The sequence below is a fragment of the Tachypleus tridentatus genome, chromosome 8 (genome assembly GCF_004210375.1).
Source record: "Tachypleus tridentatus isolate NWPU-2018 chromosome 8, ASM421037v1, whole genome shotgun sequence".
Taxonomy (NCBI): domain Eukaryota; kingdom Metazoa; phylum Arthropoda; class Merostomata; order Xiphosura; family Limulidae; genus Tachypleus; species Tachypleus tridentatus.
This window is the reverse complement of record NC_134832.1, coordinates 160972140-160985859: the sequence shown is the minus strand read 5'-3', so window position 1 is coordinate 160985859 and position 13720 is coordinate 160972140. Positions and strand designations below refer to the sequence as shown.

General features: G+C 40.9%; 1 non-coding gene and 1 pseudogene across 1 annotated transcript; both read right to left on the bottom strand.

The window, feature by feature from the left end:
- Window positions 1-3363: 3363 nt before the first annotated feature.
- On the bottom strand, window positions 3364-3480 carry LOC143224360 (5S ribosomal RNA; annotated as a pseudogene).
- Window positions 3481-13257: 9777 nt separating this feature from the next.
- On the bottom strand, window positions 13258-13375 carry LOC143224357 (5S ribosomal RNA). Its single transcript, XR_013013355.1, has one exon. It is a non-coding gene; the product is annotated as a 5S ribosomal RNA (ribosomal RNA).
- Between the last annotated feature and the right edge of the window lie 345 nt (window positions 13376-13720).

Sequence of the window (13720 nt, the reverse complement as noted above, 5' to 3'; positions counted from 1 at the left end):
GTTTATTTCTTTTCTTCAATATACGTCTGATTGAGGGTTTGGTTTAAAGTGAAATGGAACGCGGCTCACGCCACCTGTTTAGAGAGCTGGGGCATTTCAACGATATTCTAGACAGTAATTTTACAAAACGTAGCGAACGAACGTTACAAGGAAAACTCTGAAATATTTGTCGCATCGCCTCTTCTGTGTAGTGTACAGACCGACAATTGCTTTTTCTTAGGCAAAACGTGCAACGAGCGAGACAATTTTGCAGAAATAGGGGAAACGTTTTAAATCCCCATCTGTATAAGACTGCCTTTAGATTGATGTGGGCTGGATCTACCCACAACGAAGTTTCCTGCTTGTAGATTTCGTAACCTTTGTGCATCCGGAAGACTGAATCTCGCTAAGATAGTTTTATTTTCTTCTTCTCTCTCCAACGTCCGATTGAGGGTTTGGTTTGAATTCAAGAAATGGAACGCGGCTAACGCCACCTGCTTAGAGAGAGCTGCTACTCTTGAACGATCGCAGGAAATGAATGTTTGAATTTCTGTTTTGTAAGCGTGTTTTACTCAACGATCTCTATTGATAAAAGCTTTGATTAGTTCCTATAACAAAAATGTTTTCCCAACAGCCGCACTATAATAAATACCCAGTATAAGGCACTTCAATTGAGTCAACCACTTTCTTTGGAATGATTTTATCTCTAAATCAGAAAATTGTGAAAAGTGAGACGTATGATCAGCTATTAGAGACTCCACAAATTTCAACGTGAAAAGTCATCATCACCCAGGTCCCCAGGTGGTCACCCTCCCAAGTACTAAGCTACTGTTTGAAGCCTGGTGATCGGATCGAGGAACCGGCGCTTTCAACGTGGCAACGATGACAGTTTAATTCTTTTCTCTTATTTGCGTTTCATGGTTACTCTTAAAGAAAATCGTTGTCGCAGCCCAAAATCTCCTAGCTGTGAAATATAAGATGCTTTAGAATTCACTTTTACTGGAGGTCGCTGGAAAGTGGAGCCTGACTTGACTCTGGAAAGATATTTGCGTTACACATCCCCACAACACGAGTGTCATACATGGGAAGGGAAACTGTCGCTCACAGGCGTGTGTCATTGACATGCTGAACACTTAAATTGATCAATTTAGCCCTGAGAACTTTTCTCAAACGTCTTTAGTCAAGATGTTGGTGTTTATGTCTTCTTTATATTTCTTTCTGGACCTACTTTCGCAAAATCTGGTATTTTACTCGTTACGGCTCACATCCCATCACTACAGATGTGTGTGCAGAATTTAGATTTTAACACGAGCTTGCATCGATTAGAATTATTTAATATTCACCTTCTTTATTCGTCATTTGGCTATACACATTAATTTACCTGTGTTTATTAACGTGTATTTTGGTTTCCATCGGAGAAGTCGGTACTCGCCTCGTCTCTCCCTACGACAAAATAGTATTAAACGCTGGTTACCGTCTAGTGGGAGAGCTCAGAAGTCGCTCTTTGTCTCTCGCCAAAGAAGTGTATGGATATTAATGAAAGTACGTTGCAAAACTGGGAATAATTCTCTGACGTTATAGAAACAGAATGAATAAAGGAACAGCACCTGTCACACACGAGTTACCGGCTCGTTCAAGTGAGTCGGAAGCGTGCCAATGTATCGAGTTCCCACTTATCTGAAACGTTTCCTTCTGTTTTTTCTTTCACTGCTCAAGTTTTCTAATTTTGCTTTTACTGTTTTGTAACTTTTTTTTCTTGTTGTTTCTACTCACCTATTTTGTTTTATAATCCAATAGCAAAGACTCCTTGTCGTTATTGGAAAGTTAATTTTCAAATGTACGTACATATAAAATAGATATTTGATTTATAAATAAGGTGTGCAATCGTCGGTGTCTCCGAGTAAAGTCTCTCTCTGCTGGGTTATATTTTAGACAAAGTAATTTTACAAAACGTAGCGAACGAACGTTATGTAAGGAAACTCGAAATATTTGTCGCATCGCCTTTCTGTGTGAGCAGACAGATCCCTCGACAATTGCTTTTTTTTCTTAGGCAAAACGTGCACGAGCGAGACAATTTTGTGAAATAGGGAAACGTTTTAAATTCCATCTGTATAAGACTGTCTTAGATTGATGTGGGCTGGATCTACCTATTAACGAAGTTTATGTTTTGTAGATTTCGCACCCTTTGTGCATTCCGAAGATCGACCCGCGAAGATAGTTTATTTCTTTCTCTCTCAATATACGTCTGATTGAGGGGTTTGGTTTAAGTGAAATGGAACGCGGCTCACGCCACTTGCTTAGAGAGCTGCTACTTTTTCTTCAACGATATTTCTAGACAAAGTAATTTTACAAAACGTAGCGAACGAACGTTATGTAAGGAAACTCGAAATATTTGTCGCATCGCCTTTCTGTGTAGCAGACAGAGACCTCGACAATTGCTTTTTTCTAGGCAAAACGTGCACGAGCGAGACAATTTTGTGAAATAGGGAAATTTTAAATTCCATCTGTATAAGACTGCCTTAGATTGATGTGGGCTGGATCTACTCATTAACGAAGTTTATGTATTGTAGATTTCGCACCTTGTGCATTCCGAAGATCGACCCGTGAAGATAGTTTATTTCTTTCTCTTCACATATACGTCTGATTGAGTTTGGTTTTAAAGTGAATGGAACGCGGCTCACGCCACTTGCTTAGAGAGCTGCTACTTTTTCTTCAACGATATTTCTAGACAAAGTAATTTACAAAACGCTAGCGAACGAAACGTTGTGTAAGGAAACTGAAATATTTGTCGCATCAGCCTTTTCTGTGTAGCAGTAGACAGACCGACAATTGTTTTTCTTAGGCAAAACGTGCAACGAGCGAGACAATTTGTGAAATAGGGAAACGTTTTAAATTCCATCTTGTAAGCAAGACTGCCTTAGATTGATGTGGGCTGGATCTACTCATTAACGAAGTTTCTGTTTTGTAGATTTCTGCACCCTTTGTGCATTCCGAAGATCGACCCGCTAAGATAGTTTTATTATTTCTTTTCTCCAACGTACGTCTGATTGAGGGGTTTGGTTTGAATTGAATGGAACGCGGCTAACGCCACCTGCTTAGAGAGCTGCTACTTTCTTGAACGATCGCAGGAAATGAATGTTTGAATTTCTGTTTTCGAAGCGTGTTTTATCAACTGACTTGTTGATGGAAAAAGTTGATTAGTTCCTATAACAAAATGTTTTCCCAACAGTTTACCCATAATAAATACCCAGTATTAAGGCACTTCAATTGAGTCAACCACTTTCTTCTCTCTTCGCGAAGGATTTTATCTCTTAAATCAGAAATTGTGAAAAAGTGAGACGTATCGATCAGCTCTTTGCGAGACCTACAAATTTCAACGTGAAAAGTCATCATCACCCGGTATTCCCAGGTGGTCACCTCCCAAGTACTAACTGGCCTGCCGTTGCTTAGCTTCGGTGATCGGACGAGAACCGGCGCTTTCAACGTGGTATGAACGATGACAGTTTAATTCTTCTTATTTGGTGTTTTAAGCGTTACCTAAAAGAAAATCGTTGTCGCAGCCCAAAATTTCCTAGCTGTGAAATATAAGAGATGCTTTAGGAATTCACTTTTACTGAGGTCGCTGGAAAGTGGAGCCTGATAACTCTGGTTTGTGTTACACATCCCCGGAACAACACGAGTGTCATTACGGGGTATGGAAACTGTCGCTCACAGGCGTGTGTGTCATTGACATGGAACACTTAAATTGATCAATTTAGCCTCTGAGAACTTTTCTCAAACGTCTTTAGTCACATGTTGGTGTTTATGTCTTCTTTATATTTCTTTTCGGACCTACTTTCGCAAAATCTGGTATTTTACTCGTTACACAGGCTCACATCCCATCACTTACAGATGTGTGTGCAGAATTTAGATTTTAACACGAGCTTGCATCGGGATTAGAATTATTTAATATTCACCTTCTTTTATTCGTCATTTGGCTATACACATTAATTTACCTGTGTTTATTAACGTGTATTTTGGTTTCCATCGGGAGAAGTCGTGTACCGCCTTCGTCTCCCCTACGACAAAATAGTATTAAACGCTGGTTACCGTCTAGTGGAGAGCCCTCAGAAGTCGCTCTTTGTCTCTCGCTAAAGAAGTGTATGGATATTAATGAAAGTACGTTGCAAAAACTGGGAATAATTGACTCTGAAACAGAATGAATAAAGGAACAGCACCTGTCACACTCGGCTACTACCGTTCAGTGAGTCGGAAGCGTGCCACGTATCGAGTTCCTACTTATCTGAAACGTTTCCTTCGCGTTTTTTTCTTTCACTGCTAAGTTTTCAATTTTGCTTTTACTGTTTTGTAACTTTTTTTTTCTTGTTGTTTCACTCACCTATTTTGTTTTATACCCAATAGCAAAGACTCTTGTCGTTATTGGAAAGTTAATTTTCAAATGTACGTACATATAAAATAGATATTTGATTTATAAATAAGGTGTGCAATCGTCGGTGTCTCCGAGTAAAGTCTCTCTGCTGGGTTATATTTCTAGACAAAGTAATTTTACAAAACGTAGCGAACGAACGTTATGTAAGGAAACCTGAAATATTTGTCGCATCGCCTTTTCTGTGTAGCAGACAGATCCCTCGACAATTGCTTTTTCTTAGGCAAAACGTGCACGAGCGAGACAATTTTGTGAAATAGGGAAACGTTTTAAATTCCATCTGTATAAGACTGCCTTAGATTGATGTGGGCTGGATCTACTCATTAACGAAGTTTATGTTTTGTAGATTTCGCACCCTTTGTGCATTCCGAAAGATCGACCCGCGAAGATAGTTTATTTCTTTCTCTTCAATATACGTCTGATTGAGGGGTTTGGTTTAAAGTGAAATGGAACGCGGCTCACGCCACTTGCTTAGAGAGCTGCTACTTTTCTTCAACGATATTTCTAGACAAAGTAATTTTACAAAACGTAGCGAACGAACGTTATGTAAGGAAACTCGAAATATTTGTCGCATCGCCTTTCTGTGTAGCAGACAGAGACCTCGACAATTGCTTTTTTTCTTAGGCAAAACGTGCACGAGCGAGACAATTTTGTGAAATAGGGAAACGTTTTAAATTCCATCTGTATAAGACTGCCTTAGATTGATGTGGGCTGGATCTACCATTAACGAAGTTTCTGTTTTGTAGATTTCGCACCCTTGTGCATTCCGAAGATCGACCCGCTAAGATAGTTTATTTCTTTTCTCCAACGTACGTCTGATTGAGGGGTTTGGTTTGAATTGAATGGAACGCGGCTAACGCCACCTGCTTAGAGAGCTGCTACTTTTCTTGAACGATCGCAGGAAATGAATGTTTGAATTTCGTTTTCGAAGCGTGTTTTATCAACTGACTTGTTGATGGAAAAGTTGATTAGTTCCTATAACAAAAATGTTTTCCCAACAGTTTACCATAATAAATACCCAGTATTAAGGCACTTCAATTGAGTCAACCACTTTCTTTCTCTCTTTCGGGAAGGATTTTATCTCTTAAATCAGAAATTGTGAAAAAGTGAGACGTATCGATCAGCTCTTGCGAGACCTACAATTTCAACGTGAAAAAAAAAAAAAGTCATCATCACCCGGTATTCCCAGGTGGTCACCCTCCCAAGTACTAACCGGGCCCGCCGTTGCTTAGCTTCGGTGATCGGACGAGAACCGGCTTTTTTTTTTTTTTTCTTTATTTATCCCACCTCAACGAGGGGGGTATACACAGAAATACAACAAATAAAACACAAGTTAATGAATTAGCATGTAACAATACTCTGTAGATTACCATGCTGAAAATTACCACAAAGTTAATAAAATTAAGGAAAAGAAATAAAAGAGGTAATTGGAACAGCAGGTAATCCAACAAACATTATAATGAACATTAACAAACAAGAAATCAATGGATCTTGCATTGGTAACAAAAATATAATGAAATAACAACTTATCTTAACAACGTACACAAGAATAACCTTGGGCACCTTGGGTTACAAGCTACCAACATAAGAATACACAGAATAAAAAACATTTAATGAGTTATGTAACAAAGATCTATGATAATGAAGATATATATGTCTCCGTACACGCACTTTAAACATGGAAATTAAATGAATGACGCGATTTCGTGCCAAAGAAACTGAACGAGCAGAACATATAACCTGACGTGCCAAACTTGTAATTAAACGGAATATGTTCCAGCATCTCCTGGTAACGAAGGATGAGATCCCACTAAGAGGCATCTCCTCCATACCCAGTTTGATATGGGACATCCAAAATAAAATGCCAATAATTTATATACATATGACCACAAGGGCTGTACAAAAGGACATTGGAAAACAGATGGTCTATGGTTTCTGGCGCCTGGGAACAGAAAGTGCACAACCCTGTGGGATGTCTGTCCATATGTATCAGCTTGACATTTGTGGTAATCGCCCGCAACCAGAGTAAATAATCCACATCACAAACAAAAAAAACCAACAAAAGAAGAATAAGCGTTTTACGAATGCGTTTCCAGTCTCCAGGAGGAACAATATCCCCAGTAGAATGGAGCAGGGAAATTATTAGCGAGTGAAAACTGTATATATCCCACCAGTTGCCGCAGAGATAAACCTTGAAAATGAACTCGATTATCGGAGTGGTCCAGAAAATATAAATCCACAACACATGTGGACGACGGAAGAGGAGCCGGCTGGGTAGACAAAATCGGCAACCACCCACAGGCAACGCCTCCTGAGCATATGAAAATGTGAAAAATTGTGCGGGCATTGGTTAACGGGTCAGCGTCCGTACACATTTCAATCACTGCCCCACCGGAAGAAAAGCAGGGAGCACCTCGTACATTAAATGACGGACCTGAACCAAACCTGCGTTAATAAATTCAGGAAAATGAAATGTTCGGTGGCGAACATCAACAATAGCCGGATTGAAAACAAAGGTTCATCAAAAATTTGGGGAAAGAGGAGCTGGGACAACCCTTTATCCCCAAGAAGAACCTTCCAGGCATGAAACATTTCCTGAATATAGAAAGGTAACGATTTCACAAAACGTGGCAAAATACGGCATTGAAGAATCCGAAAGCTTAAAGAGAGATTACCATAACAAGAAAAAATTCCAGAAAGAAGTTGTCGCAAGGTGGAAGGACAAGAAGCATCCAAACAACGCTGCAACAACTTCAAACGGAATGCGAGTTTACGAGTGTTAACATCAACCAAGTTGATACCTCCACAATCATAACTCCGAATCAGAATACCGTATGCCACTTTATGTATACCTCCCCGCCAAATAAAATCCAGTATACATTTGCGAAATCTAGCCTCAAACTGTCTTGGCAACGGGAGTATATTCAACGGGTACCATAACACCGATGCCACCAAGGAGTTCACCACAAGAGATTTACCCTTTAGCGACAAAGAACGAAATCGCCACGACACCAAGACACGAGATACCCTGCGCAATACACCCTGCCACGTATCTTGCAGCATGACATCGAAATTAGAGTGGAAAACTATTCCCAAAATCCGAATAGGATCCTGGGAAATTCTCAACTCACCAAGGACGAAGTCTGCAGAAGAGGCCAAACACCCAACCCACAAACCCTGACTCTTGGTCCAGTTGATCTTCCCACCAGTAGCTTTGCCAAAAGTTTGGCAGACATCCAACACATGCGGCAAAGATTCTGGCGTCTCGTAAGGTTAAGGTGGTATCATCAGCATGCTGATAAGTAGTGAAGGCGTGGTGAGTAGCACATCACCACCAATACCAGTAATATGTACATTATGGACTAACATATTTCGTAACGGTTCGACACTGAGAACGTAAAGTAGAGAGACATGGGGCATCCTTGACGAATACCCCGAGTAATAGCAAAATCATTAGTGAGAAATCCATTAAACTTACACAACTAGAAATAGAAGTATAGCAAAGACGAACCCAATGAACAAAAGTAGAACCAAAACCCATACGCAGAAGAAGTTGAAATAGATAGTCATAGGCCACCCGATCAAAAGCTTGCATCTGATCGAGCTTCAAAAAGATTCCACCCTGGCCGGTACGTGCTAAAGATTGCAATAGCAAAACGAGTGTTAATGGAGTATCAGCAACGTCCCGTCCAGGTATACACCCGGATTGGTCATCTGAAACTAAACTGGAGATCACAGACGAAAGGCGACGAGCCAGCACTTTGGCCAAAAGCTTATAGTCAGTACAAAGTAATGTCAAAGGCTGTTAGCCGCCAACCGTCGATCCCCCCCCTTCGATAGGAACAATTACCCCAGAACACATTGTACGGAGCAACTGTGGAGAGTGAAACAGTTGAGACAAGACAGATAAAAAAGTCGTCAACAAAAAAGAGGTAGAAAATATTTGAAAAATTCGGAGGTAAAACCATCCAAACCAGGAGATTTGCCCAGCGGTAAACTGTCTAAAGCAGCGATAACTTCCGGAACCGTGAATGGAGCATCACAAATATTAGCTTGTTCACTGGAAAGAGTTCGATCAACAAATGAGAGAACTAAATCTATGTCTGCCTGCAGAACGATATCCTTAGAGTACAGTGCGGAATAATACTGATGTAAAACAGCAGCGATATCTTCCACACCGGACACCTCCACACCCCTATCAGTGAGCATGGATCTAAACTCAATTCTGCTTTGACGGACCTTTTCCATACGAAGAAAGTAAGATGTAGATCTCACCCTCCTCAAACCAACGAATATGAGATCGAATCCTCGCCCCTCTATGGTATCGTGATCCAAAGTCTCCAATGCATCTTCAAGTTCATACAATTTGACCTTAGATCTACCAGGGAAACGGGTCAGTTTTCGAAGCTCACGATTGATGGACGACCTGCTGACATTTGCGAGAACGGGATGCCTGCGCACGAAGAATCGAATAACGCTCGGTAAGTATACGGAACGCGCATTTCAATTGTTCATACCATTTAATTTTATCAGTCCCATAAACTGACCAACTACGACTTCTGGCGATCAACAGCTTAATGGTTTTCACATATTCGGCATCCCTCAATAACTGGTTATTGAAGTGCCAGAAATTAGGACCTCTGACAATTGGTCGCAGAGTAAGGTCGAAGCCCAATAAAGCGTGATCTGTAGCAGGAAACCACAACGTACGGAAACGTTGGACAGTCCCCTGCAAGGTAGAAGAAAGCAAAACCCTGTCAATACGTGACGACATCATCTCACCATTAACAAAACGCTTCCATGTGAAACCAGGTGTAGTCGGCGATATGAGTGAATGCGCATCAAGCAAATCAAACCTATTAAGAAACTGGACAAAAGCCGAACGGCTGGCGTCTCGGTAGAAACGGACGGAAATCGATCGCGTGCCACATCCACCACACAATTAAAATCTCCCACAACAAGCAATCCTGTGCAACCATCCAAACAATACTCCAAGTTTTGGAAAATTCCCTGTCGCTCGAGAGATATCGCGAGGAGCGTACACAGATGATAACAGATAAGACAAAGACTCGAAACTGAATTTGACTGTCAGAACCCTACCCACCCCATCAGAAGAAACGAATGTAACATTATCACACAAAAACTGCTGTACCAAGATGGTAACCCCTTGTCGGCCAGAAGTAGAATTATTAAAAAAAGCTACACCTGGCCAAAATTTCAGAACGACATCAGGAAAATCATCAGTAAAAACGTTTCCTGTAAACAAACAACATCAAAATTAGTAACAAAGTAATCCAGATAATAAGACAGCTTACTAATATTACGCAACCCATTACAATTCAAAACTCCCACCCTTAGTAAATGTACCATGCTAAAGAGAAAGTAAAGGTACAAGAATTGAAAGGAAACTGTCACAAACACAAAAAATAACAAGAATAAATGTAAAGATCTAAGCAAATATGCACAAAGTTCAAATAACAATAAATGACAGTCTTACACGAACTGAAACAAACAAACTGTCACAAAAAACACATTTAAGGCTGCGACACCGCCTTCGCCTTCGCCCGAGATATCCGTAGTATTGGCACGTCCGACACCCGTTTTCGTCCACTGCCCTTCTTAGAAGTGTCACCAGGAGACATTGCCACCACACTAGCATACCTCCAACGACGAGGAAGAGGCACCTCCACATCGCCGGCGGTACTACACCACTAACCGGAAGTGGCGGAAGTGACGATCAAAATTGCGACTTGCAGCAGGGGTGACTACTTGCCCGTTCCCTGGCCCCACCAGAAACCGTCGATCGTCGGCAGAAACATCGTCCACCACCCGATGGGTAGCTGCAGCCTTCTTTGAAAGGGGAACCTCCGAATCAACGCGTGGACAAACAGAAATGGTGTCAACATCATGAGGCACTGCACGAGAGGGAGCAGCCGTGTCTACTTTAGCGGCGTCACAAGAAGTAGTAGGCGTGGCCACTTCAGCGTCGTCACTAGAGGAAGTTCGAGGAACAACAAGCTTGGGACAACGTTGACGGACGTGTCCCTGCATATGACAATGTCGGCATATAAATTGGGGGCAATCGCGATATAGATGATCCGCCCCCAAACATAAATTACATACTTTTGACTGGCGATCATGCTTCACTTTTACCAATACCGCCTTGCCCAAAGGATCAAAAACTTTTACTACGTACGGCAAAGAGATACACTTCACTAAAACACACACGAACATGGCGTATACCTAAGTATATGCCCTGGTCCCTCTTCCACACAATAGGGCTTTTCACCTCACAATCATAATCTTTAAGTTTATTTAGTAATAATATCATCGTCGATATATTCGGGTACGTCCATAAATGACACAGTAATAGTACGTTTAGTGACACCATTAGCCGAACAGTGCACACCATTTACAGTTAGACCAGCATCTATAGCCAGGTCCACATCGTCGGGAAGAACAAAAGTTACCTCATATCCACCCGGGCGAGGAACTACAGCAGTGACCGAAGCAGCACCAAACGTAGAAATAACAGAATGGATAACGTCCCCATGGCTTGAAGTTGTCGTTTCCACAAAACTGTACGACGCATAACTTCCATGACCTTCTTGGTTGATGAAGACATCGTCAAACAACTTGAGAAAATAAAAATCAAGCAAAAAAAAAAGAACTACACGCTCACTAGGCTTAGCTGTTAAATTTACACTAAGGCAATGAGGAGCTCGAAAACACGTCTGTACTCGTTGACGAGAACCGGCGCTTTCAACGTGGTATGAACGATGACAGTTTAATTCTTTTTCTTATTTGGTGTTTTAAGTGTTACTCTAAAAGAAAATCGTTGTCGCAGCCCAAAATTTCCTAGCTGTGAAATATAAGAGATGCTTTAGGAATTCACTTTACTGGAGGTCGCTGGAAAGTGGAGCCTGATAACTCTGGTTTGTTACACATCCCCGGAACAACACGAGTGTCATTACGGGGTATGGAAACTGTCGCTCACAGGCGTGTGTGTCATTGACATGGAACACTTAAATTGATCAATTTAGCCTCTGAGAACTTTTCTCAAACGTCTTTAGTCACATGTTGGTGTTTATGTCTTTTATATATCTTTCGACCTACTTTCGCAAAATCTGGTATTTTACTCGTTACACAGGCTCACATCCCATCACTTACAGATGTGTGTGCAGAATTTAGATTTTAACACGAGCTTGCATCGGGATTAGAATTATTTAATATTCACCTTCTTTTATTCGTCATTTGGCTATACACATTAATTTACCTGTGTTTATTAACGTGTATTTTGTTTCCATCGGGAGAAGTCGTGTACTCGCCTTCGTCTCCCTACGACAAAATAGTATTAAACGCTGGTTACCGTCTAGTGGGAGTGCCTCAGAAGTCGCTCTTTGTCTCTCGCTAAAGAAGTGTATGGATATTAATGAAAGTACGTTGCAAAACTGGGAATAATTCTCTGAAACAGAATGAATAAAGGAACAGCACCTGTCACACTCGGCTACTACCGTTCGCGAGTCGGAAGCGTGCCACGTATCGAGTTCCTACTTATCTGAAACGTTTCCTTCTGCGTTTTTCTTTCACTGCTAAGTTTTCAATTTTGTTTTACTGTTTTGTAACTTTTTTTCTTGTTGTTTCTACTCACCTATTTTGTTTTATACCCAATAGCAAAGACTCTTGTCGTTATTGGAAAGTTAATTTTCAAATGTACGTACATATAAAATAGATATTTGATTTATAAATAAGGTGTGCAATCGTCGGTGTCTCCGAGTAAAGTCTCTCTCTGCTGGGTTATATTTCTAGACAAAGTAATTTTACAAAACGTAGCGAACGAACGTTATGTAAGGAAACTCGAAATATTTGTCGCATCGCCTTTTCTGTGTAGCAGACAGATCCCTCGACAATTGCTTTTCTTAGGCAAAACGTGCACGAGCGAGACAATTTTGTGAAATAGGGAAACGTTTTAAATTCCATCTGTATAAGACTGCCTTAGATTGATGTGGGCTGGATCTACTCATTAACGAAGTTTATGTATTGTAGATTTCGCACCCTTGTGCATTCCGAAGATCGACCCGCGAAGATAGTTTATTTTTTTCTCTTCAATATACGTCTGATTGAGGGTTTGGTTTAAAGTGAAATGGAACGCGGCTCACGCCACTTGCTTAGAGAGCTGCTACTTTTCTTCAACGATATTTCTAGACAAAGTAATTTTACAAAACGTAGCGAACGAACGTTATGTAAGGAAACTCGAAATATTTGTCGCATCGCCTTTCTGTGTAGCAGACAGAGACCTCGACAATTGCTTTTTCTTAGGCAAAACGTGCACGAGCGAGACAATTTTGTGAAATAGGGAAACGTTTTAAATTCCATCTGTATAAGACTGCCTTAGATTGATGTGGGCTGGATCTACCCATTAACGAAGTTTCTGTTTTGTAGATTTCGCACCCTTTGTGCATTCCGAAGATCGACCCGCTAAGATAGTTTATTTCTTTTCTCCAACGTACGTCTGATTGGAGGGGTTTGGTTTAAATTGAATGGAACGCGGCTAACGCCACCTGCTTAGAGAGCTGCTACTTTTCTTGAACGATCGCAGGAAATGAATGTTTGAATTTCGTTTTCGAAGCGTGTTTTATCAACTGACTTGTTGATGGAAAAGTTGATTAGTTCCTATAACAAAAATGTTTTCCCAACAGTTTACCATAATAAATACCCAGTATTAAGGCACTTCAATTGAGTCAACCACTTTCTTTCTCTCGGGAAGGATTTTTATCTCTTAAATCAGAAATTGTGAAAAAGTGAGACGTATCGATCAGCTCTTTGCGAGACCTACAAATTTCAACGTGAAAAGTCATCATCACCCGGTATTCCCAGGTGGTCACCCTCCCAAGTACTAACCGGCCCGCCGTTGCTTAGCTTCGGTGATCGGACGAGAACCGGCGCTTTCAACGTGGTATGAACGATGACAGTTTAATTCTTTTCTTATTTGTGTTTTAAGTGTTACTCTAAAAGAAAATCGTTGTCGCAGCCCAAAATTTCCTAGCTGTGAAATATAAGAGATGCTTTAGGAATTCACTTTACTGGAGGTCGCTGGAAAGTGGAGCCTGATAACTCTGGTTTGTGTTACACATCCCCGGAACAACACGAGTGTCATTACGGGGTATGGAAACTGTCGCTCACAGGCGTGTGTGTCATTGACATGGAACACTTAAATTGATCAATTTAGCCTCTGAGAACTTTTCTCAAACGTCTTTAGTCACATGTTGGTGTTTATGTCTTCTTTATATTTCTTTCGACCTACTTTCGCAAAAT